The sequence below is a fragment of the Coregonus clupeaformis genome, unplaced genomic scaffold (genome assembly GCF_020615455.1).
Source record: "Coregonus clupeaformis isolate EN_2021a unplaced genomic scaffold, ASM2061545v1 scaf1816, whole genome shotgun sequence".
Taxonomy (NCBI): Eukaryota; Metazoa; Chordata; class Actinopteri; order Salmoniformes; family Salmonidae; genus Coregonus; species Coregonus clupeaformis.
Genome location: NW_025535270.1, coordinates 35563 through 61245, shown reverse-complemented (window position 1 = coordinate 61245; position 25683 = coordinate 35563). Strand labels below are relative to the sequence as shown.

General features: G+C 41.6%; 1 long non-coding RNA gene across 1 annotated transcript; it reads right to left on the bottom strand.

Moving 5' to 3' along the window:
• Positions 1-2882: 2882 nt before the first annotated feature.
• On the bottom strand, positions 2883-15459 carry LOC121556133. The gene is made up of 3 exons (XR_005998087.2): positions 15426-15459; positions 7070-7154; positions 2883-2906 (listed from the first exon to the last, which is right to left on the bottom strand). It is a non-coding gene; the product is annotated as an uncharacterized LOC121556133 (long non-coding RNA).
• Positions 15460-25683: the final 10224 nt, after the last annotated feature.

The following is a 25683-nucleotide window of genomic DNA, read 5'->3' as shown; positions in this document are numbered from 1 at the left end:
AGAACTACACGGCAGGACCTGGTCAATGACCTGAAGAGAGCTGGGACCACAGTCTCAAAGAAAACCATTAGTAACACACTACGCCGTCATGGATTAAAATCCTGCAGCGCACGCAAGGTCCCCCTGCTCAAGCCAGTGCATGTCCAGGCCCGTCTGAAGTTTGCCAATGACCATCTGGATGATCCAGAGGAGGAATGGGAGAAGGTCATGTGGTCTGATGAGACAAAAATAGAGCTTTTTGGTCTAAACTCCACTCGCTGTGTTTGGAGGAAGAAGAAGGATGAGTACAACCCCAAGAACACCATCCCAACCGTGAAGCATGGAGGTGGAAACATCATTCTTTGGGGATGCTTTTCTGCAAAGGGGACAGGACGACTGGACCGTATTGAGGGGAGGATGGATGGGGCCATGTATCGCGAGTTTCTTGGCCTTCACTCAGTAAGAGCATTGAAGATGGGTCGTGGCTGGGTCTTCCAGCATGACAACGACCCGAAACACACAGCCAGGGCAACTAAGGAGTGGCTCCGTAAGAAACATCTCAAGGTCCTGGAGTGGCCTAGCCAGTCTCCAGACCTGAACCCAATAGAAAATCTTTGGAGGGAGCTGAAAGTCCGTATTGCCCAGCGACAGCCCCGAAACCTGAAGGATCTGGAGAAGGTCTGTATGGAGCAGTGGGCCAAAATCCCTGCTGCAGTGTGTGCAAACCTGGTCAAGACCTACAGGAAACGTATGATCTCTGTAATTGCAAACAAAGGTTTCTGTACCAAATATTAAGTTCTGCTTTTCTGATGTATCAAATACTTATGTCATGCAATAAAATGCAAATTAATTACTTAAAATTCATACAATGTGATTTTCTGGATTTTTGTTTTAGATTCCGTCTCTCACAGTTGAAGTGTACCTATGATAAAAATTACAGACCTCTACATGCTTTGTAAGTAGGAAAACCTGCAAAATCGGCATTGTATCAAATACTTGTTCTCCCCACTGTATAATAAAATAACAACAAAATAATCAAAACGCTATTTAATACTATAATTGTATTTACTAAGATAATATTAGTACTAAAATAGTTTCTAAAAGTGTTCTAGGCTACCCTACCCTAGAATTAGGGGTTAGGGTTACAGCTAAAATAGGTTATAAGTAGGGTAAGAGTTTCTGTATAGCACTTTGTGACATCTGCTGGTGTAAAAAGGGCTTTATAAATACATTTGATTGATTGTTAGGTTTAGGGTTTATATGGCAAAAAACTGTATGGGTTTATGGCACTCTTGCTCCTCCTTGTGGCCATATGTGGGTACTACATAACTCATTCATGATACTTGCTAGGCTCATAATCTGAGGTAGCAACTGCGTCAGATCTACAAATCCATTAGCTAGACCACCCGATTAGACAACAATCACCCCATTATACCCATTTGGTTTGCAACTCAGTGAACCTGCGCAGCATTCACTCAATTTGATGCCTACGAACAAAGATTTCGATGCATATCAAATTACCCAGCAGCCATTTAGAAACAACAACAATGGTTATTTCTTAATTTAAAAATGTCTTCTGGCTGTTTAAATCGGCCACATCTTGAAAAAGATGACAGGGACATTTTTTTTCTTAAAAAACAAATATGGTTAACCATGACCAGAACATTTTTAATGTTTGATGCCTATCCGCCAGCCATCGCATCTTAAGTTGTGTCTCACCTCACTATTGGTGACCACAACATGTACTCAGGTGAACAGTGTGCGCGCTCACCAAGTAGCCGTAACCTTGTTAATAATAAGTTACCTGAGGTAAACCTACAGGGTTAAGGCTCACCAAGTAGCCGTAACCTTGGTAATAATAAGTTACCTGAGGTAAACCTACAGGGTTAACGCAGGCAGGTCTCATTGATAACAATAGTGAAGCTGGCATTGTGACGCAGAACAATGGGCTGGGAATAGAAGGCGAGTCGGTGTCACAGAGCTCAATAGAACTAATAGGAGCTGGTAGGGTTTAAAATGCCCAAACATAAGGCCTGTTTTTTCGCGATTACTTCATAACCAGGAACAGAAGGTAATATTATTAAACTGGGCTCCATGGCGGATGCAATGAACTAATTTTATCAGAAATAAACGTTGTAAAAAATGTCACTTGAGGCGCCCCGAAAATAATATTCAAAAGTTCAGTCCTTGGACACAGAGGGGTTAAACACTAAAGTTACCATCCATCTAGTGAAGAGAGGAGAACCGGACAGAGGGAGCGTAGCCAGCATCCGTCAATGAGAGAGGGAGAAGCCCTCCACGGTGTTTAACAGGTGGAAGAACCAACCAGGGAGCTCCATCGGTCCACAAGAAATGCAGGGAGCCGGTGATGATGTAGTGGTAGCTAGGATAACTAGGATGCTGCTGGTAGAGTAGCTAGCTTAGCTAGCTGTACCGACTAGCTTGGCTAGCTAGCAGGTCGTTCGTCTGTCCCTCGAGGATGATGACGAATCCGGTGAACCACACAATTAAACAAGAATAGCGAGTGAAAAGGATCTGGCTACACTCATACTATCACTGACCATTATGCAAAAAAAGCAAATTGAACAATAAACTTCGGTGTCTCAACACTTTAGCGAACTCCGTCATTGTTCCCAAAGATCACCTCAGACCACTCTGCGCGTAACTGGACAATATGCTTGGCGCCACACCGTACGAGGACGCGGACAGTTCCAGAACGCGGACATGAGCAGAGCAACACAATAAACTAAACCAAGTCTTTAAAGTCAGGTACATTAGTAATATTCTTTTTTTATTATTATGTAAAACAACAATTCGTTGTTTTTTAAAACAATATTTTGAGATCTGGGCCCATATCCACAAAGCGTCTCAGAGTAGAAAATTGGTCCTCTCTCTCCCCAGACAGACTCATTTTAGACCACTGACCCCTAAACAGAGATACAGCATGTTGGTTGTGGTTAACACAGTGACAACTAATTCTTGAATGTACATCTGCCTCACTCTCAGAGAAATAAGTAGTACTGCTAGGTTTTACACAGTCAAATGTAACAAATAACTACTTTTTTTTTATAAAGAACTGTACACATGATACATTTGTAACATCAATATTAAAAATTGTTTAAAAAAATTAATCCAGTAATATGAGATCTGTATGTAACACATTTACCTTTGAATTTAGCAGATGTTTTTGTCCATGGCATCCCAAAAGCATCTTAAGGATAAGTTAATCGTTAGAACCTTCGTAGGAGCATTGTTAAATCTCTGAGCTGTTTCCCAAAACCATCGTTATTAACGTTGCACTTGAAAACGCTCATATTCTAATACCTGCCTCAGACCACTTGTAGAACAGCCAAGTGCGTGGTTAGATGCTTTTTTGCCCTCTCGCGTCACTTTATACACAGAAGATCTCCGCTAAACATAGAATCACATGGTTTATCCGTCTCTCTGTGACCGCCGATAAATTCAGAACAAAGTTGACTACAAATACAAAGTTGCAAATGTCTTTGTAATTGATGCAAACATGCAACGTATAAAATGATGCTTCAAATGAAAACCGAGACAACTGCATTAAAATATAAACAGTAGGCTATAGTCCTATTTCAATCAATTGAGTTCTATTTTGCTACTTGTAGACTACGGTCTGTAATTTGTCTCAATATATTTCATGATGTGTAGCCTAACGTGCCCAATGATGTGCCAAATCTGTGATTTAGAATAAGCCGCCTCAATATTTGCAGCCGTAGGTGGTAATATCTCTCTAGGAGCTGATCTGTCATCAGTATTGTGAACTAATTATAATGTTAAGGAAAGATTTGAATGGAGAAAACTGATCCAAGAGCGGCGCTCCCTTTCTTTCGATCCTCTAAATAACGACATGCTCCAACAACGCACTTGGCGACCGTTCTCTCTGCGTGGTGCGTGGGAAATACATGTTACATCTTCAACCGTTGTAGGAAAGATGCATCTTAAAACACTGGTAAGCCTAAATTCCATCGCTATCGGGAAACCGGGCCCAGAGTGACTTACAATACAGTTGCCATATTGTAGTGTATTCAAGCTTTAAAAAGGCTTCTAGAGTTTGTAATTTCCACTTAAAAAATGTCAAACTTGATTTGCCCTAATGAAAAATGTACCGACCACTACAAAAAAATGTCATGAATTATAATGCACATAATAATTTACATTTCCTATTGCTGCAGGATTATTTTCCTGCTGTGAGAAACTGGGTCAAATAAAGATATGGCATCTGTAAGTGCATTCATCTTAAGATATCTAGGTGAGACAACCACATACAGTGGGGGAAAAAAGTTTTTAGTCAGCCACCAATTGTGCAAGTTCTCCCACTTAAAAAGATGAGAGAGGCCTGTACTTTTCATCATAGGTACACGTCAACTATGACAGACAAATTGAGAAAAAAAATCCAGAAAATCACATTGTAGGATTTTTTATGAATTTATTTGCAAATTATGGTGGAAAATAAGTATTTGATCACCTACAAACAAGCACGATTTCTGGCTCTCACAGACCTGTAACTTCTTCTTTAAGAGGCTCCTCTGTCCTCCACTCGTTACCTGTATTAATGGCACCTGTTTGAACTTGTTATCAGTATAAAAGACACCTGTCCACAACCTCAAACAGTCACACTCCAAACTCCACTATGGCCAAGATCAAAGAGCTGTCAAAGGACACCAGAAACAAAATTGTAGACCTGCACCAGGCTGGGAAGAATGAATCTGCAATAGGTAAGCAGCTTGGTTTGAAGAAATCAACTGTGGGAGCAATTATTAGGAAATGGAAGACATACAAGACCACTGATAATCTCCCTCGATCTGGGGCTCCACGCAAGATCTCACCCCGTGGGGTCAAAATGATCACAAGAACGGTGAGCAAAAATCCCAGAACAACACGGGGGGACCTAGTGAATGACCTGCAGAGAGCTGGGACCAAAGTAACAAAGCCTACCATCAGTAACACACTACGCCGCCAGGAACTCAAATCCTGCAGTGCCAGACGTGTCCCCCTGCATAAGCCAGTACATGTCCAGGCCCGTCTGAAGTTTGCTAGAGTGCATTTGGATGATCCAGAAGAGGATTGGGAGAATGTCATATGGTCAGATGAAACCAAAATAGAACTTTTTGGTAAAAACTCAACTCGTCGTGTTTGGAGGACAAAGAATGCTGAGTTGCATCCAAAGAACACCATACCTACTGTGAAGCATGGGGGTGGAAACATCATGCTTTGGGGCTGTTTTTCTGCAAAGGGACCAGGACGACTGATCCGTGTAAAGGAAAGAATGAATGGGGCCATGTATCGTGAGATTTTGAGTGAAAACCTCCTTCCATCAGCAAGGGCATTGAAGATGAAACGTGGCTGGGTCTTTCAGCATGACAATGATCCTAAACACACCGCCCGGGCAACGAAGGAGTGGCTTCGTAAGAAGCATTTCAAGGTCCTGGAGTGGCCTAGCCAGTCTCCAGATCTCAACCCCATAGAAAATCTTTGGAGGGGAGTTGAAAGTCCGTGTTGCCCAGCGACAGCCCCAAAACATCACTGCTCTAGAGGAGATCTGCATGGAGGAATGGGCCAAAATACCAGCAATAGTGTGTGAAAACCTTGTGAAGACTTACAGAAAACGTTTGACCTGTGTCATTGCCAACAATGGGTATATAACAAAGTATTGAGAAACTTTTGTTATTGACCAAATACCTATTTTCCACCATAATTTGCAAATAAATTCATTAAAAATCCTACAATGTGATTTTCTGGATTTTCTTTTCTCATTTTGTCTGTCATAGTTGACGTGTACCTATGATGAAAATTACGTGTACCTATGATGAAAATTACAGGCCTCTCTCATCTTTTTAAGTGGGAGAACTTGCACAATTGGTGGCTGACTAAATACTTTTTTCCCCACTGTATCACAGTCAAATATAGAGGATACGATTCCATTCCAGCTAAAAAAAAATGGATACAGAGCATTTAGCCAAAAAAAACATTTATTTTTTATACATCTCAAATCCATTAATAAAAAATCTGAGAACAGTAATATTGAAGTTACCCAGTAATATTAAAGGTACCCAAGGCAATAATTTCTGCTGAAAAAAAATGTGGATATAGCGTTTTGGAAATAATCTTAAGAATTCTTAAACAAAATTGTAATCTCACCTCTTAGCTTTGGTGTCATGTCCCCCAGAGAGACTCATTTTAGAGGCAGGGACCCCCTCCTCTCTCTCCCCAGAGAGACTCATTTTAGACCACTGACCCTGACAGCATGTTGGTTGTGGTGAACACAGTGACAACTAATTCTAGAATGTCCATTGTTCTCTTTTACTCATGATCTCTTAGAAATAAAAAATGTACTAACAGACATATCGAAACAGTCAGGCTATTTAATGAAATCAGATGAACATCTGGTTGTGACAACTCTTCTCCATGTTAACTGTCAATAATAATAATAAGTCACTGTTTGTTAAGGTAGTTATAGACAGTGCAGCAACACAAGGCCATATCTCACACGTATTTGTATTCATTAAAAGTAGGCTATTTATTATCTTTCAATCTGAGAATGTGGACAGAAGGGCTAAAACAGGCATGATTGATCTGAGGGGAAATCATTGATACATTCAGAAAGTATTTTTGCAACAAGTAAGAGATTTATATTATGTAAAGTAGGCTAGGTTATAATATATAATATAGGTTTGTTAGTGATATGCAGATGGAGGTCTATACCTCAGCTATAGCCTACATATCCTAGATGACCAGCCTAAACCTGTTCAGATCAGTTCCCATAACGTTACAGGCCTACCAGTAGCAGGACAGAGCATGTAGCCTAGGCATGATATATTTTACATTTCCAACAGAGACCATCAGGTTGGTCAGCATGATAAGTGATCATACATCAAACCTACTCTGACTATTGAATGTCTGTAAACGACCTAACTTTCTAATATAATAGTTCTATGTAGCCTAGACTTAACAGTCTGCCCGTCTTTCCTTCAAATCAACACATTTATCCTAATTTTAATGTTGCCGAGAAATGTGTCCCACAGTTTGAAAAGCCATTTTGTAAGTGCGTAGTCTACACACTTACTTTTAATTTCATATGAGGAAACTGGTGCGGCCGCCTGTTTTCTTGCAGATGAAGTAGCCTCTCATAGGGAACTCATTCAACCAGCCTAAACAACAGTAAATTAAATATGTAAAATGGTCAAAAAACAATGGTCTAAAGAGAATCATGTCCTCCTAATATAGCCATGTACATTAAAGACAGGTATATTGCTACAGATGTACGATCTTAATTTGAGCCCGTTTGCTACAGCAGGAAAATAATCCTGAAGCAACTCGAAATTTTAATTATTATGTGGATTATAATAAATTGACATTTTTCAAAAGGGAAATTACAAACTTCAGAAGCCTTTTTAACCCTCAAATACACAACAAGTTTTAGTTATCCTGCAACAGGCTGATTAAATTAAGATCCTACATCTGTACAGAGCTTGTCTTTATCTAAACCAAGGCAGTTTGCATTATTAGCAATGATGTTGCATCTGTCAGCTGCTGTAAACCTATGTGATTGGATGTTATAGACCCCCATCTGAACAGTTTCTTTCCCCATGCTGTGGCCCTGACCAACTGGCCATCTGGCCCATAGAGACTAAAGGACTATACACTCTGCTGCTCATCACATCAAGCCATCTCTGAACTGTACACTAAATAACTGAACTATACTGCATTAGCACTCTGTTCATCTCTCTTAGATATATTTATACTGGTACTGTATATGTATATCGACTGTACTGTATATCACTGTTCATTCTCTTATAGCTCTATGCTCACTCTACCCAGTTCTGTATAATGTTGTACAGAAATTTGTGTAAACTCTTCTGTCTGTATTCTGTCTCTAAATGTTGTCAATCACTATCACCATGTAGAATTATGTGTACAGATGTAGGATCTTAATTTGATCCTCTGTAGCTCAGCTGGTAGAGCACGGCGCTTGTAACGCCAAGGTAGTGGGTTCGATCCCCGGGACCACCCATACACAAAAATGTATGCATGCACGACTGTAAGTCGCTTTGGATAAAAGCGTCTGCTAAATGGCTATTTATTATTATTGTTATTATTATCACCCCCCACTGTAGAATAACTTTCCCGCAATGCAGGAAATGTAAAACTTGTAGTGTATTTGAGGTTTTAAAATGCTTCTGAAGTTTGTAATTTCCACTTAGAAATGGCAGACTTGAGTTTCCCTTAATAAAAATGTATAAACCGCTACAAAAATGTCCATTAATTATAACTCACATTATAATTCACATTTCCTGTTGCTGCAGGAATATTTTCCTGCTGTAGCAAACTGGCTCAAATTAAGATCCTACATACAGTGGGGAGAACAAGTATTTGATACACTGCCGATTTTGCAGGTTTTCCTACTTACAAAGCATGTAGAGGTCTGTAATTTTTATCATAGGTACACTTCAACTGTGAGAGACGGAATCTAAAACAAAAATCCAGAAAATCACATTGTATGATTTTTAAGTAATTAATTTGCATTTTATTGCATGACATAAGTATTTGATACATCAGAAAAGCAGAACTTAATATTTGGTACAGAAATCTTTGTTTGCAATTACAGAGATCATACGTTTCCTGTAGGTCTTGACCAGGTTTGCACACACTGCAGCAGGGATTTTGGCCCACTCCTCAATACAGACCTTCTCCAGATCCTTCAGGTTTCGGGGCTGTAGCTGGGCAATACGGACTTTCAGCTCCCTCCAAAGATTTTCTATTGGGTTCAGGTCTGGAGACTGGCTAGGCCACTCCAGGACCTTGAGATGCTTCTTACGGAGCCACTCCTTAGTTGCCCTGGCTGTGTGTTTCGGGTCGTTGTCATGCTGGAAGACCCAGCCACGACCCATCTTCAATGCTCTTACTGAGGGAAGAAGGTTGTTGGCCAAGATCTCGCGATACATGGCCCCATCCATCCTCCCCTCAATACGGTGCAGTCGTCCTGTCCCCAAAGAATGATGTTTCCACCTCCATGCTTCACGGTTGGGATGGTGTTCTTGGGGTTGTACTCATCCTTCTTCTTCCTCCAAACACAGCGAGTGGAGTTTAGACCAAAAAGCTCTATTTTTGTCTCATCAGACCACATGACCTTCTCCCATTCCTCCTCTGGATCATCCAGATGGTCATTGGCAAACTTCAGACGGGCCTGGACATGCACTGCTTGAGCAGGGACCTTGCGTGCGCTGCAGGATTTTCCGGTTCATGGTTTTCTTTGAGACTGTGGTCCCCTCTTTCATCATTGACCAGGTCTGCCGTACTGGGCTTCCCCACCTTCCCTCTTTCCCTCGAGGTGAGATCTTGCATGGAGCCCCAGACCGAGGGTGATTGACCGTCATCTTGAACTTCTTCCATTTTCTAATAATTGCGCCAACAGTTGTTGCCTTCTCACCAAGCTGCTTGCCTATTGTCCTGTAGCCCATCCCAGCCTTGTGCAGGTCTACAATTTTATCCCTGATGTCCTTACACAGCTCTCTGGTCTTGGCCATTGTGGAGAGGTTGGAGTCTGTTTGATTGAGTGTGTGGACAGGTGTCTTTTATACAGGTAACGAGTTCAAACAGGTGCAGTTAATACAGGTAATGAGTGGAGAACAGGATGGCTTCTTAAAGAAAAACTAACAGGTCTGTGAGAGCTGGAATTCTTACTGGTTGGTAGGTGATCAAATACTTATGTCATTTAATAAAATGCTAATTATTTACTTAAAAATCATACAATGTGATTTTCTGGATTTTAGTTTTAGATTCCATCTCTCACAGTTGAAGTGTACCTATGATAAAAATGACAGACCTCTACATGCTTTGTAAGTAGGAAAACCGGCAAAATCGGCAGTGTATCAAATACTTGTTCTCCCCACTGTATGTATGTGCAAATGTACTTGGCGAATAAAGGTGATTCTGATTCTGCAAAGGTTGAGTCTCTAGATTCCCTTGCTACTCTGGGGAAATGATGAAATGGAAATCATGGGCGATTTAAACTGGGACTGGTTATCTCCAAACTCTGAGACCATGTCATTTGTTATATTTCACCCAATTGATAAAGGAAGCTAGAAGGCTGAACCCAGAAGACAACTTTAAATAAACACTAACTGATATTATCCTAAAATCCTTTCACTCATATTGTTGTGTCTCTTTGTTCAACGGACGTCGGGTAGCCTGTGATATTAATATTGTAGCAAACAGCGGGGCAGGGCAGTGAACCCAGGTCGCTGGCGAAAACTAGGTTAATCCTATTGCTGCGATGGGAATTGTAACCTGGCTCACACTGCCCCCTATAAAAGCAAGTGCCGTGCTTCGACTACTCAGACCCCTCACACATCCGGGCCATGCATCCTGATGGCCTCACAGACACCATACTACTTCTGACACCAATGTAGCAAACAGCGCGGCAGGGAAGCAAACCCAGGTTGCACTTGTAAAAAGGCAAGCAACCTACGCATCGCGCCATTGGCGCCAATTGGGTTAATTGGTTGGAATTGTGACGTGGCTCATTTAGCGAGGATCACTACACTATAGTGGAACTATGATACAATTACATTTATCATATGAAATGTTAAATGTAGAACTATATATGAATATTGATATATTGAATTTGACTTGCACATGTTCAGTTAGAGCCATTTTGTATGATTAGACTGATACAAACCTGTCTCAGTAGAAGTAGACTGTTAGGTCTGAGTGTTTTACATCCATTCACTGTACTAAAATTACACCATACATTTAATTTCTCTACACACTTTACAATAATTCCTGGCAGGATTCTCACCTTGCAGCCTGAATTCACAACCAGAACATGTCAAGTCATTGAGATATCTACTGTTCTGCTGAGAGAGCACCTTCCTGATGACTAGCGCTCTGTATATTCTAATGGATGAGGCCTGAGCTGGAATGTGAAGCTAACTGAAGCTAGCTTTAGAAAACCAGTATATCTAGCTTGCATCATAATACACCCCTCAGGCTAAGTTCAGGTTACAGCATCAGGCAGGCATCAACAGCCGAGTTGTAGGCTACAACCTGGGTTGTGTTCATTAGTTTACGGTGGGCACTAATGAATACGCACAGCCTGTTTTGAGGAAGTGTAAGTTGTTGTTAGTCTTTCCACAGTATTTATTTGTCTCTCTTTCACACAACATACCTTCCTGAGTGAAAAGAGTTAACAGTAGATTAGAAAGAGAAAATGTTGTTGCTTGTTGTGTTTTAAGCCTGTTTTGAGAAGACAAGTCAATAGACTTATGATACAGTACACTCTTAGAAAAGTTCCAAAAGGGTCCTCTGGCTGTCCCCATAGGATAACGCTTTTGGGTTCCAGGTAAAACTCTTCTGGCTTCCATGTAGAACCCTCTGTGGAAAGGATTCTTCATGGAACCCAAAAGGGTTCTACCTAGGACCAAAAAGGGTTCTACAAAGGGTTCTCCTATGGAGACAGCCAAAGAACCCTTTTAGATTCTAGATAGTGTAGGAGCGATCACCCTGGGGCACACAGATGAAAACAGAACAAATTCACCCCACGCATCTAATTTATATCGAAAACATTTTAAGGAGAGTAGGCCTATTATAGCACTGTCCACAAAACATACAGTGGGGAAAAAAAGTATTTAGTCAGCCACCAATTGTGCAAGTTCTCCCACTTAAAAAGATGAGAGAGGCCTGTAATTTTCATCATAGGTACACGTCAACTATGACAGACAAAATGAGAAAAAAATCCAGAAAATCACATTGTAGGATTTTTTATGAATTTATTTGCAAATTATGGTGGAAAATAAGTATTTGGTCAATAACAAAAGTTTCTCAATACTTTGTTATATACCCTTTGTTGGCAATGACACAGGTCAAACGTTTTCTGTAAGTCTTCACAAGGTTTTCACACACTGTTGCTGGTATTTTGGCCCATTCCTCCATGCAGATCTCCTCTAGAGCAGTGATGTTTTGGGGCTGTCGCTGGGCAACACAGACTTTCAACTCCCTCCAAAGATTTTCTATGGGGTTGAGATCTGTAGACTGGCTAGGCCACTCCAGGACCTTGAAATGCTTCTTTAAAAAGCCACTCCTTCCTTGCCCGGGTGGTGTGTTTGGGATCATTGTCATGCTGAAAGACCCAGCCACGTTTCATCTTCAATGCCCTTGCTGATGGAAGGAGGTTTTCACTCAAAATCTCACGATACATGGCCCCATTCATTCTTTCCTTTACACGGATTAGTCGTCCTGGTCCCTTTGCAGAAAAACAGCCCCAAAGCATGATGTTTACACCCCCATGCTTCACAGTAGGTATGGTGTTCTTTGGATGCAACTCAGCATTCTTTGTCCTCCAAACACGACAAGTTGAGTTTTTACTAAAAAGTTATATTTTGGTGTCATCTGACCATATGACATTCTCCCAATCCTCTTCTGGATCATCCAAATGCACTCTAGCAAACTTCAGACGGGCCTGGACATGTACTGGCTTAAGCAGGGGGACACGTCTGGCACTGTAGGATTTGAGTCCCTGGCGCGTAGTGTGTTACTGATGGTAGGCTTTGTTACTTTGGTCCCAGCTCTCTGCAGGTCATTCACTAGGTCCCCCGTGTTGTTCTGGGATTTTTGCTCACCGTTCTTGTGATCATTTTGACCCCACGGGGTGAGATCTTCGCGTGAGCCCCCAGATCGAGGGAGATTATCAGTGGTCTTGTATGTCTTCCATTTCCTAATAATTGCTCCCCACAGTTGATTTCTTCAAACCAAGCTGCTTACCTATTGCAGATTCAGTCTTCCCAGCCTGGTGCAGGTCTACAATTTTGTTTCTGGTGTCCTTTGACAGCTCTTTGGTCTTGGCCATAGTGGAGTTTGGAGTGTGACTGTTTGAGGTTGTGGACAGGTGTCTTTTATACTGATAACAAGTTCAAATAGGTGCCATTAATACAGGTAACGAGTGGAGGACAGAGGAGCCTCTTAAAGAAGAAGTTACAGGTCTGTGAGAGCCAGAAATCTTATTGTTTGTGTGAACAAATACTTATTTTCCACCATAATTTGCAAATAAATTCATTAAAAATCCTACAATGTGATTTTCTGGATTTTTTTTCCTCAATTTGTCTGTCATAGTTGACGTGTACCTATGATGAAAATTACAGGCCTCTCTCATCTTTTTAAGTGGGAGAACTTGCACAATTGGTGGCTGACTAAATACTTTTTTTCCCCACTGTATCATCAACTATATGAATACACCTAACAATATCATCAACTATATTAATACACATAACAATATCATCAACTATATGAATACACATAACAATATCATCAACTATATTAATACACATAACAATATCATCAACTATATGAATACACATAACAATATCATCAACTATATGAATACACATAACAATATCATAAACTATATGAATACGCATAACAATATCATCAACTATATGAATACACATAACAATATCATCAACTATATAAATACACAACAATATAATGAACTAGATGAATACACATAACAATATCATCAACTATATTAATACACATAACAATATCATCAACTATATGAATACACATAACAATATCATCAACTATATAAATACACAACAATATAATGAACTAGATGAATACACATAACAATATCATCAACTATATTAATACACATAACAATATCATCAACTATATTAATACACATACAGAGGGGGAAAAAAGTATTTAGTCAGCCACCAATTGTGCAAGTTCTCCCACTTAAAAAGATGAAAGAGGCCTGTAATTTTCATCATAGGTACACGTCAACTATGACAGACAAATTGAGATTTTTTTTCTCCAGAAAATCACATTGTAGGATTTTTAATGAATTTATTTGCAAATTATGGTGGAAAATAAGTATTTGGTCACCTACAAACAAGCAAGATTTCTGGCTCTCACAGACCTGTATCTTCTTCTTTAAGAGGCTCCTCTGTCCTCCACTCGTTACCTGTATTAATGGCACCTGTTTGAACTTGTTATCAGTATAAAAGACACCTGTCCACAACCTCAAACAGTCACACTCCAAACTCCACTATGGCCAAGACCAAAGAGCTGTCAAAGGACACCAGAAACAGAATTGTAGACCTGCACCAGGCTGGGAAGACTGAATCTGCAATAGGTAAGCAGCTTGGTTTGAAGAAATCAACTGTGGGAGCAATTATTAGGAAATGGAAGACATACAAGACCACTGATAATCTCCCTCGATCTGGGTCTCCACGCAAGATGTCACCCCGTGGGGTCAAAATGATCACAAGAACGGTGAGCAAAAATCCCAGAACCACACGGGGGACCTAGTGAATGACCTGCAGAGAGCTGGGACCAAAGTAACAAAGCCTACCATCAGTAACACACTACGCCGCCAGGGACTCAAATCCTGCAGTGCCAGACGTGTCCCCCTGCTTAAGCCAGTACATGTCCAGGCCCGTCTGAAGTTTGCTAGAGTGCATTTGGATGATCCAGAAGAGGATTGGGAGAATGTCATATGGTCAGATGAAACCAAAATATAACTTTTGGTAAAAACTCAACTCGTCGTGTTTGGAGGACAAAGAATGCTGAGTTGCATCCAAAGAACACCATACCTACTGTGAAGCATGGGGGTGGAAACATCATGCTTTGGGGCTGTTTTTCTGCAAAGGGACCAGGACGACTGATCCGTGTAAAGGAAAGAATGAATGGGGCCATGTATCGTGAGATTTTGAGTGAAAACCTCCTTCCATCAGCAAGGGCATTGAAGATGAAACGTGGCTGGGTCTTTCAGCATGACAATGATCCCAAACACACCGCCCGGGCAACGAAGGAGTGGCTTCGTAAGAAGCATTTCAAGGTCCTGGAGTGGCCTAGCCAGTCTCCAGATCTCAACCCCATAGAAAATCTTTGGAGGGAGTTGAAAGTCTGTGTTGCCCAGCGACAGCCCCAAAACATCACTGCTCTAGAGGAGATCTGCATGGAGGAATGGGCCAAAATACCAGCAACAGTGTGTGAAAACCTTGTGAAGACTTACAGAAAACGTTTGATCTGTGTCATTGCCAACAAAGGGTATATAACAAAGTATTGAGAAACTTTTGTTATTGACCAAATACTTATTTTCCACCATAATTTGCAAATAAATTCATTAAAAATCCTACAATGTGATTTTCTGGAATTTTTTTTCTCATTTTGTCTGTCATAGTTGACGTGTACCTATGATGAAAATTCCAGGCCTCTCTCATCTTTTTAAGTGGGAGAACTTGCACAATTGGTGGCTGACTAAATACTTTTTTCCCCCACTGTAACAATATCATCAACTATTTGAATACACATAACAATATCATCAACTATAGTAATACACATAACAATATCATCAACTATATGAATACACATAACAATATCATCAACTATTTGAATACACATAACAATCATCGTCTTACCTTTTATATGTCTCTCAATAGAAGTAGAGTCTGGAATGATCATTCGGTCGTGGAAAGTTCCTTTCGTTTGCTCTGCTCATTTACATATCAGGTTCTACCTGTTCTCTCTCCCACTCCCTGTCTCTTTATAGCTCTTACAATGTGCCTTGGCATACATTCTACAAGTGTCTGAAACTCCAAATGTAGTTCTGATTTAGTGTTCCAAATGAAAACAATTTGATTAAACTGGTTAATATGGTTAAAATACATTAAGACTGAGTAATGCTGTATGTACCCTCAATTCTGTGATTGTTTTTATTATTTTGTTATGTATTGAAATGTTTGACTTTATTTTCCCTATGTTCTTTCAATATAGGAACAATTTGTGAAATGACAGCCTTCTGTAAATATGGACAAAAGTCTATGGATAAATTTTATGGTATGTGTCTTGCAAAATTATGTAAAATGACAGGTTGAGAAAAACTGCATCTTCCTAGGTGCATATGTGAGAAGGAACGCAAACTGTCTGTGTGTTTTCCCTAAACATCAAGTGTTTGTGGTTCATTAAAATGTTTATTGTCAAGGTAAAAAAATAAAAGTGTCTGGAACTCTATTGGAGGGATGTGACATCATTCTTCCACAAGAAATTCCATAATTTAGTGTTTTGTTGATGGTTGTCTTCAATTGGGTTGAGACCTGGTGACTGAGACGGCCATGGCATATTGTGAAACATCAGCAAGTTCAGCAGTCTTCATCACTGAAGCTCCTGCCAAACATGCCCCAACAATCACCAGTCGTTAAGCTCTTCCCGAGCAGGGTCGCAGTCTCTCTTCGTTGCAGCTCCTCTCTCTCCAGGAGTAGCAGCTCCTCTCTCTCCAGGGGTAGCAGCTCCTCTCTCCCCAGGGGTAACAGCTCCTCTCTCCCCAGGGGTAACAGCTCCTCTCTCCCCAGGGGTAGCAGCTCCTCTCTCCCCAGGGGTAGCAGCTCCTCTCTCCCCAGGGGTAGCAGCTCCTCTCTCCCCAGGGGTAACAGCTCCTCTCTCCCCAGGAGTAGCAGCTCCTCTCTACCCTAGGATTTGAAGACATCGGTGGCTTAGCCCACAGCCAGTGGGAGGGTCCGGGAAGGAATTTCAACAGCTAAATCCATGAATACATCACCAGTGTATTGCCAAAAACCACTCAAGAACTTCAAATATAGACTCTGACCTGTCCAATGAGCTAAACTGATTAAAGAATCCCACAGTACCTAATCTCTCTCTCTCTCTCTCTCTCTCTCTCTCTCTCTCTCTCTCTCTCTCTCTCTCTCTCTCTCTCTCTCTCTCTCTCTCTCTCTCTCTCTCTCTCTCTCTCTCTCTCTCTCTCTCTCTCTCTCTCTCTCTCTCTCTCTCTCTCTCTCTCTCTCTCTCTCTCTCTCGTAATTAGAATCCCTATATCAGCTTTAAGTGATAGTCTACTCTGTGTTCTCCCCTCCTCTGTCTTTCTCCATCACTTTATCTGTGTCGTCTATTGATGTCTTTCATCTTGTCTGGTGTCTCTCTCCATCATATCATATTCTTCTGTTACTGTCACTGTGTCTTGTCTGGTGTCTCTCTCCATCATACCCTATTCTGTTGCTGTCTCTGTGTCTTGTCTGGTGTCTCTCTCCATCATATCCTATTCTTCTGTTGCTGTCACTGTGTCTTGTCTGGTGTCTCTCTCCATCATACCCTATTCTGTTGCTGTCTCTGTGTCTTGTCTGGTGTCTCTCTCCATCATATCATATTCTTCTGTTGCTATCTCTGTGTCTTGTCTGGTGTCTCTCTCCATCATATCCTATTCTTCTGTTGCTGTCTCTGTGTCTTGTCTGGTGTCTCTCTCCATCATATCATATTCTTCTGTTGCTGTCTCTATGTCTTGTCTGGTGTCTCTCTCCATCCTATTATATTATTCTGTTGCTGTCTCTGGGTCTTGTCTGGTGTCTCTCCATCAACAGAAATATTGGTGAGGGTTAGGCCTACATCAATACAACATTGAAAACATGATAACATGACTACATAACACCATTAAATACAGTTGGAATATAGTTACAACTCTCAAACTGTTTCAATCAAACCGAAAAACAACAAGAAAGCTGGATAAACACATTCTGATACTTTGCTGAAACCTGTTCTGCCAGTTCATGTCCTTAAAGATGAATGTTGGAATGTTCCAATGTGGTTACAAAAAACAAGCAACAACTCAACGAAATGGTAAGGCTTTTGGATCTAATGCACAGTTTTCTGAGAATAACTTGATTATAGCTACGTAATGCCATTTGTCTAAATTAAAACCTGACAATTAATTTATTAAAATGGTTGAAGCTAGACATTTCCGTGTTGCAATGGATAGCTTGTTAGCCAACGTTAGCTTGTCATTCGACATTATGTTTGTAGCTATCAGTTAATTTAATCGAATAACAGTAAATGTATGTTTTGATGGGAATACAGAAACTAACTATGTAAAATAACTGAGCAATAAACATCAAGCGTAGGTAGCTAGCAAGCAAGCAAACAGCCTTCCACAGACGATGCCAATCAAGGTGCCCGGACGTTTTTCACGGAATAATACTGCACCTAGTTAGCTAGCTGAATAAACTAGGTTAGTCTATTCCTAGAAAACATTGAACAGCTGTAGTTTACAACAATTATAGTTTCTGAGGTGGAAGTTGGGAGAGTTATATTTGGGAGTTGTGGTGAGGGAGGCCCTGCTCTCTCCTTTCCCAGATGTTTAGTTCATTTTATTCCGATCTCCTCTGCATTATTGTAGCCATCTGCTGCAGCCTGTCAACTATGCCTCTGCCTATCCCTGTTCTCTCCTCTCCGCACAGGCTACACAAACGCCTCACACTGCGTGGCTGCTGCCTCTCTAACCTGGTGGTCCCTGCACGCACGACCCACGTGGAGTTCCAGGGCTCAGGCAGCCTCTGGAACTGCCGTTCTGCTGCCAACAAGGCAGACTTCATCCCAGCCTATGCTACCCTCCAGTCCCTCGACTTCTTGGCGCTGACGGAAACATGGATTACCACTGAAAACACTGATACTCCTGCTGCTCTCTCCTCGTCTGACCATGTGTTCTCGCATACCCCAGAGCATCTGGTCAGCGGGGTGGTGGCACAGGAATCCTCATCTCTCCCAAGTGGACATTCTCAATTTTTCCCCTGACCCATCTGTCTATCTCCTCATTTGAATTCCATGCTGTCACAGTCACTAGCCCATTTAAGCTTAATATCCTTGTCATCTATCGCCCTCCAGGTTCCCTTGGAGAGTTCATCAATGAGCTTGACGCCTTGATAAGTTCCTTTCCTGAGGATGGCTCACCCTCACAGTTCTGGGGGATTTCAACCTCCCTACGTCTACATATGACTCATTTCTCTCTGCCTCCTTCTTTCCACTCCTCTCCTCTTTTGACCTCACCCTCTCACCGTCCCCCCTACTCACAAGGCAGGCAATACGCTTGACCTCATCTTTACTAGATGCTGTTCTTCTACTAATCTCACTGCAACTCCCCTCCAAGTCTCCGACCACTACTTTGTATCCTTTTCTCTCTCCCTCTCCTCCAACACTACTCACTCTGCCCCTACACAGATGGTAATGCGCCGTCGCAACCTTCGCTCTCTCTCTCCCGCTACTCTCTCCTCTTCCATCCTATCATCTCTTCCCTCTGCTCAATCCTTCTTCCTCCAATCTCCTGATTCTGCCTCCTCAACCCTCCTCTCCTCCCTTTCTGCATCCTTTGACTCTCTATGTCCCCTATCCTCCCGGCCGGCTCGGTCCTCCCCTCCAGCTCCGTGGCTTGATGACTCATTGCGAGCTCACAGAACAGAGCTCCGGGCAGCTGAGCGGAAATGGAAGAAAACTCCCTGCAGACCTGGCATCTTTTCACTCCCTCCTCTCTACATTTTCTTCATCTGTTTCTGCTGCTAGGGCCACTTTCTACCACTCTAAATTCCAAGCATCCGCCTCTAACCCTAGGAAGCTCTTTGCCACATTCTCCTCCCTGCTGAATCTCCCCCTCCTCCCTCTCTGTGGATGACTTCGTCAACCATTTTGAAAAGAAGGTTGATGACATCCGATCCTCGTTTGTTAAGTCAAATGACACTGCTGGTCCTGCTCACACTGCCCTACCCTATGCTTTGACTTCTTTCTCCCCTCTCTCTCCAGATAAAATCTTGCGACTTGTGACGGCAGGCTGCCCAACAACCTGCCCGCTTGACCCTATCCCCTCCTCTCTTCTCCAGACCATCTCCGGTGACCTTCTCCCTTACCTCACCTCGCTGATCAACTCATCCTTGACCGCTGGCTATGTCCCTTCCGTCTTCAAGAGAGCGAGAGTTGCACCCCTTCTCAAAAACCAACACTCGATCCCTCCGATGTCAACAACTACAGACCAGTATCCCTTCTTTTCTTTTCTCTCCAAAACTATTGAGCGTGCCGTCTTTAGCCAACTCTCTTGCTATCTCTCTCAGAATGACCTTCTTGATCCAAACCAGTCAGGTTTCAAGACTGGTCATTCAACTGAGACTGCTCTTCTCTGTGTCACAGAGGCTCTCCGCACTGCTAAAGCTAACTATCTCTCCTCTGCTCTTGTCCTTCTAGACCTGTCTGCTGCCTTTGATACTGTGAACCATCAGATCCTCCTCTCCACCCTCTCCGAGCTGGGCATCTCCGGCGCGGCTCACTCTTGGATTGCGTCCTACCTGACCGGTCGCTCCTACCAAGTGGCATGGCGAGAAGCTGTCTCCGCACCACGTGCTCTCACCACTGGTGTCCCCCAGGGCTCAGTTCTAGGCCCTCTCCTATTCTCGCTATACACCAAGTCACTTGGCGCTGTCATATCCTCACATGGCCTCTCCTATCATTGCTACGCTGACGACACACAACTAATCTTCTCCTTTCCCCCTTCTGATAACCAGGTGGCGAATCGCATCTCTGCATGTCTGGCAGACATATCAGTATGGATGACGGATCACCACCTCAAGCTGAACCTCGTCAAGACGGAGCTGCTCTTCCTCCCGGGAAGGACTGCCCGTTCCATGATCTCGCCATCACGGTTGACAACTCCGTTGTGTCCTCCTCCCAGAGTGCGAAGAGCCTTGGCGTGACCCTGGACAACACCCTGTCGTTCTCCGCTAACATCAAGGCGGTGACCCGATCCTGTAGGTTCATGCTCTACAACATTCGGAGAGTACGACCCTGCCTTACACAGGAAGCGGCACAGGTCCTAATCCAGGCACTTGTCATCTCCCGTCTGGATTACTGCAACTCGCTGTTGGCTGGGCTCCCTGCCTGTGCCATTAAACCCCTACAACTCATCCAGAATGCCGCAGCCCGTCTGGTGTTCAACCTTCCCAAGTTCTCTCACGTCACCCCGCTCCTCCGCACACTCCACTGGCTTCCAGTTGAAGCTCACATCTGCTACAAGACCATGGTGCTTGCCTACGGAGCTGTGAGGGGAACGGCACCTCCGTACCTTCAGGCTCTGATCAGTCCCTACACCCAAACGAGGGCACTCGCGTTCATCCACCTCTGGCCTGCTGGCTCCCTACCTCTGCGGAAGCATAGTTCCCGCTCAGCCCAGTCAAAACTGTTCGCTGCTCTGGCACCCCAATGGTGGAACAAGCTCCCTCACGACGCCAGGACAGCGGAGTCACTCACCACCTTCCGGAGACATTTGAAACCCCACCTCTTTAAGGAATACCTGGGATAGGATAAAGTAATCCTTCTACCCCCCCTTTACTCCAACCCCCCCCACCCCCCAAAAAAAAAAAAAAACATTGTAAAGTTGTTATCCCACTGGCTATAAGGTGAATGCACCTATTTGTAAGTCGCTCTGGATAAGAGCGTCTGCTAAATGACGTAAATGTAATGTAATGTAATGGTTACCCAAAAAGATGACAAGATAGATCACACATCCATAACTTGTTTCCTGCTTGTAGCAGGCCACGTTTACAGGAATCCTTTTCTCTAACTGTAAGTCATATGATTTCATGAGAATATTTATCTGGAGTGAGAGTGTAATGCAAGTCAAGGTGTCCTTGGATGGATGTCAACAAGATTTATAACCAGCATTGTTAAATTAACTGTTGTAATAAATAAATACAATATTTTTAAATGTATTGTCACAGACACCGGATAGATGCAGTGAAATGTGCTGTTTTACAGGGTCAGCCATAGTAGTACGGTGCCCCTGGAGCAAATTAGGTGTAAGTGCCTTGCTTAAGGGCACATCGACAGATTTGTACCTTGACGGCTCAGGTAATCGAACCAGCAACCTTTCAGTTACTGGCCCCACTAGGTAATCTTACCATACCAGTTCACGCCCTAAAAGAAGACACTGTTCAAGTGTTCAAATGTAGTCCATGAAGAGGTATTAGGATTGTGTGCACAGCTATTCTGCCGTACAATTGCAAACTGCTGCTACACATTTGGTCAAAGATGAGTTTAGACCTAAATCAGGCTTCGTAGTATCTGTTATATCTTGTGACAAAGTGTCCTGGTTCAATTATCTTCTGTTTCAGAGAAAATGCAGGGTCAAATTTGATGTAACTACAAAATCCCAGTAAAAACCAAGGAAACAGCAGTAAGTGAAGTTACTGCCATCTGGCTTTGTTCCACCATGTTCTACTGCAGTTACTACGGTTTTCCTTGGTATTCTATCAGGCTCTGAGTTCAGGCCATCCCGACCATGACACTCACCCTCACACACTCCCAGTTATCACCAGAATAAACATGGCACAATCACGCGGAAACATTATGGTTTAACTCGCATTGAAATGCAAATACCCAGATAATGGTAAGAAAGATAGCAAACAAAATATTGAGAAGCTCGCTAACATAAAGAAAAGGACAGCATTGATAGTAATACAAAGTCACATAAGTATAAACATTCTCCGTGATGAAATAGTTCTTACCTTATGGATAAAAAAAGCTTTAGGGTTGCTACAATACAACATTCAAAACATGAAAACACAACTACATAACACCATTAAAAACAACAAGAAATCTAGATAAACACATTTAGATTTTTTAGATACTGCACTTTGCTTTTACATGACTCATACAGCTGTTTATGGTCATACAGCAGCAGAAGGCAGTATCAGCATTTTAGGGGTCATAGGTCAGATCAGCGGTCATAATAAGATGATACATCAGTGCATTTACACTTATCTACCTACGACATATTTGGCTGGACAGCAAAAACAACTTTAAAGCCTTTGTCTTCAGTTGTACTGTTTTCTAGTTACTGCCCTTTTCCTTTGTAGGGCAGTTTATTCAAGCAGTCAATGGACAACAACTCTTAACGCAATCACGGGGAAAACACTTTTGAAAGCAGTTTTGATCTTTGTTAAAAAAAGAGGGGGATCCAAGCTTTCCATTGATAACACGTTTATTTCTATACTCCTACAATTGTGCTAATGCAGTTACAACTGGAGTGTCAAGCATGGTTTAGGAACATTTGCAACAGAGCTCTTAAAGGGGCAATGGCATCTTAAAACCAGAGTATCAAGCAATTGCGCTAAAGCATTGTTTTAAAAATGCAGTTACAACTGGAGTATCAAGCATGGTTTAGGAACATTTGCAACAGAGCTCTAACAATTTCACAACATATACCCAATACACACAAATCTAAGTAAGGAATGGAATTAAGAATACAGTTGAAGTCGGAGGTTTACATACACCTTAGCCAAATACATTTAAACTCAGTTTTTCACAATTCCTGACATTTAATCCTAGTAAAAATGCCCTGTCTTAGGTCAGTTAGGATCACCACTTTATTTTAAGAATGTGAAATGTCAGAATAATAGTAGAGAGAATGATTTATTTCAGCTTTTATTTCTTTCATCACATTCCCAGTGGGTCACAAGTTTAAATGCACTCAATTAGTATTTCGTAGCATTGCCTTTAAATTGTTTAACTTGGGTCGAACGTTTCGGGTACCCTTCCCACAATAAGTTGGGTGAATTTTGGCCCATTCCTCCTGACAGAGCTGGTGTAACTGAGTCAGGTTTGTAGGCCTCCCTGCTCGCACACGCTTTTTCAGTTCTGCCCACAAATTTGCTATAGGATTGAGGTCAGGGCTTTGTGATGGCCACTCCAATACCTTGACATTGTTGTCTTAAGCCATTTTGCCACAACTTTGGAAGTATGCTTGGGGTCATTGTCCATTTGGAAGACCCATTTGCGACCAAGCATTAACTTCCTGACTGATGTCTTGAGATGTTGCTTCAATATATCCACATCATTTTCCTTCCTCATGATGCCATCTATTTTGTGAAGTGCACAAGTCCCTCCTGCAGCAAAACACCCCCACAGCATGATGCTGCCTTCACGTTGGGATGGTGTTCTTCGGCTTGCAAGCACCCCCTTTTTCCTCCAAACATAATGATGGTCATTATGGCCAAACAGTTCTATTTTTGTTTCATCAGACCAGAGGACATTTCTCCAAAAAGTACGATCTTTGTCCCCATGTGCAGTTGCAAACCGTAGTCTGGCTTTTTTATGGAGGTTTTGGAGCAGTGGCTTCTTCCTTGCTGAGCGGCCTTTCAGGTTATGTCGATATAGGACTCGTTTTGCTGTGGATATAGATACTTTTGTACCTGTTTCCTCCAGCATCTTCACAAGGTCCTTTGCTGTTGTTCTGGGTTTGATTTGCACTTTTCGGACCAAAGTACGTTCATCTCTAGGAGACAGAACGCGTCTCCTTCCTGAGCGGTATGACGGCTGCGTGGTCCCATGGTGTCTTGGCTGATTACTTTTGATTTTCCCATGATGTCAAGCAGAGAGGCACTGAGTTTGAAGGTAGGCCTTGAAATACATCCACAGGTACACCACCAATTGACTCCAATGATGTCAATTAGACTATCAGAATCTTCTAAAGCCATGACATCATTTTCTGGAATTTTCCAAGCTGTTTAAAGGCACAGTCAGCTTAGTGTATGTAATCTTCTGACCCACTGGAATTGTGATACAGTGAATTATAAGTGAAATAATCTGGCTGTAAACAATTGTTGGAAAAATTACTTTTGTCATGCACATAGTAGATGTCCTAACCGACTTGCCAAAACTATACTTTTGTTAACAAGACATTTGTGGAGTGGTTGAAAAACAAGTTTTAATGACTCCAACCTAAGTGTATGTAAACTTCAGACGTCAACTGTATATGCTATACTATAGAGAGAGAGTCTACTATACTGTATATATACTATATAGAGAGAATATACTATACTGTATATATACTATACAATAGAGAGAGGGTCTACTATACTGTATAAATACTATACAATAGAGAGATGGTTTACTATACTGTATATATACTATACAATAGCGAGAGGGTCTACTATACTGTATAAATACTATACTATTGAGAGAGTCTATTATACTGTATATATACTATACTATATAGAGAGTCTACTATACTATATATATACTATACTATAGAGAGAGATAGTCTACTATGCTGTATATATACTATACTATATAGAGAGAGTATACTATACTGTATATATACTATACTATATAGAGAGAGTATACTATACTGTATAAATACTATACTATTGAGAGAGTCTATTATACTGTATACATACTATACTATATAGAGTCTACTATACTATATATATATACTATAGAGAGATTATACTATACTGTATATATACTATATTATAGAGAGAGATAGTCTACCATGCTGTATATATACTATACTATATATAGAGAGTATACTATACTGTATATATACTATACTATAGAGAGAGTCTACTATACTGTATATATACTATACTATAGTGAGAGTCTACTATACTGTATATATACTATACTATAGAGAGTGAGTATACTATACTGTATATATACTATACAATAGAGAGAGATACTATCCTGTACATATACTATACTATAGAGAGAGAGTCTACTATACTGTATGTATACTATACTATAGAGAGAGAGTATACTATACTGTATATATGCTAAACTATAGAGTCTACTATACTGTATATATACTATACTATAAAGAGACAGTATACTATACTGTATATATACTATACTATAGAAAGAGAGTATAATATACTGTATATATGCTATACTATAGAGAGAGAGAGTCTACTATACTGTATATATACTATACTATAGAGAGAGAGTCTACTATACTGTATATATACTATACTATAGAGAGTCTACTATACTGTAGGATATAACCCAACCCACTTTGCCAAAGCACAGCCACCACACCACTAGAGGGAAATCAACAGACCACCAACTTACTACTCTGAG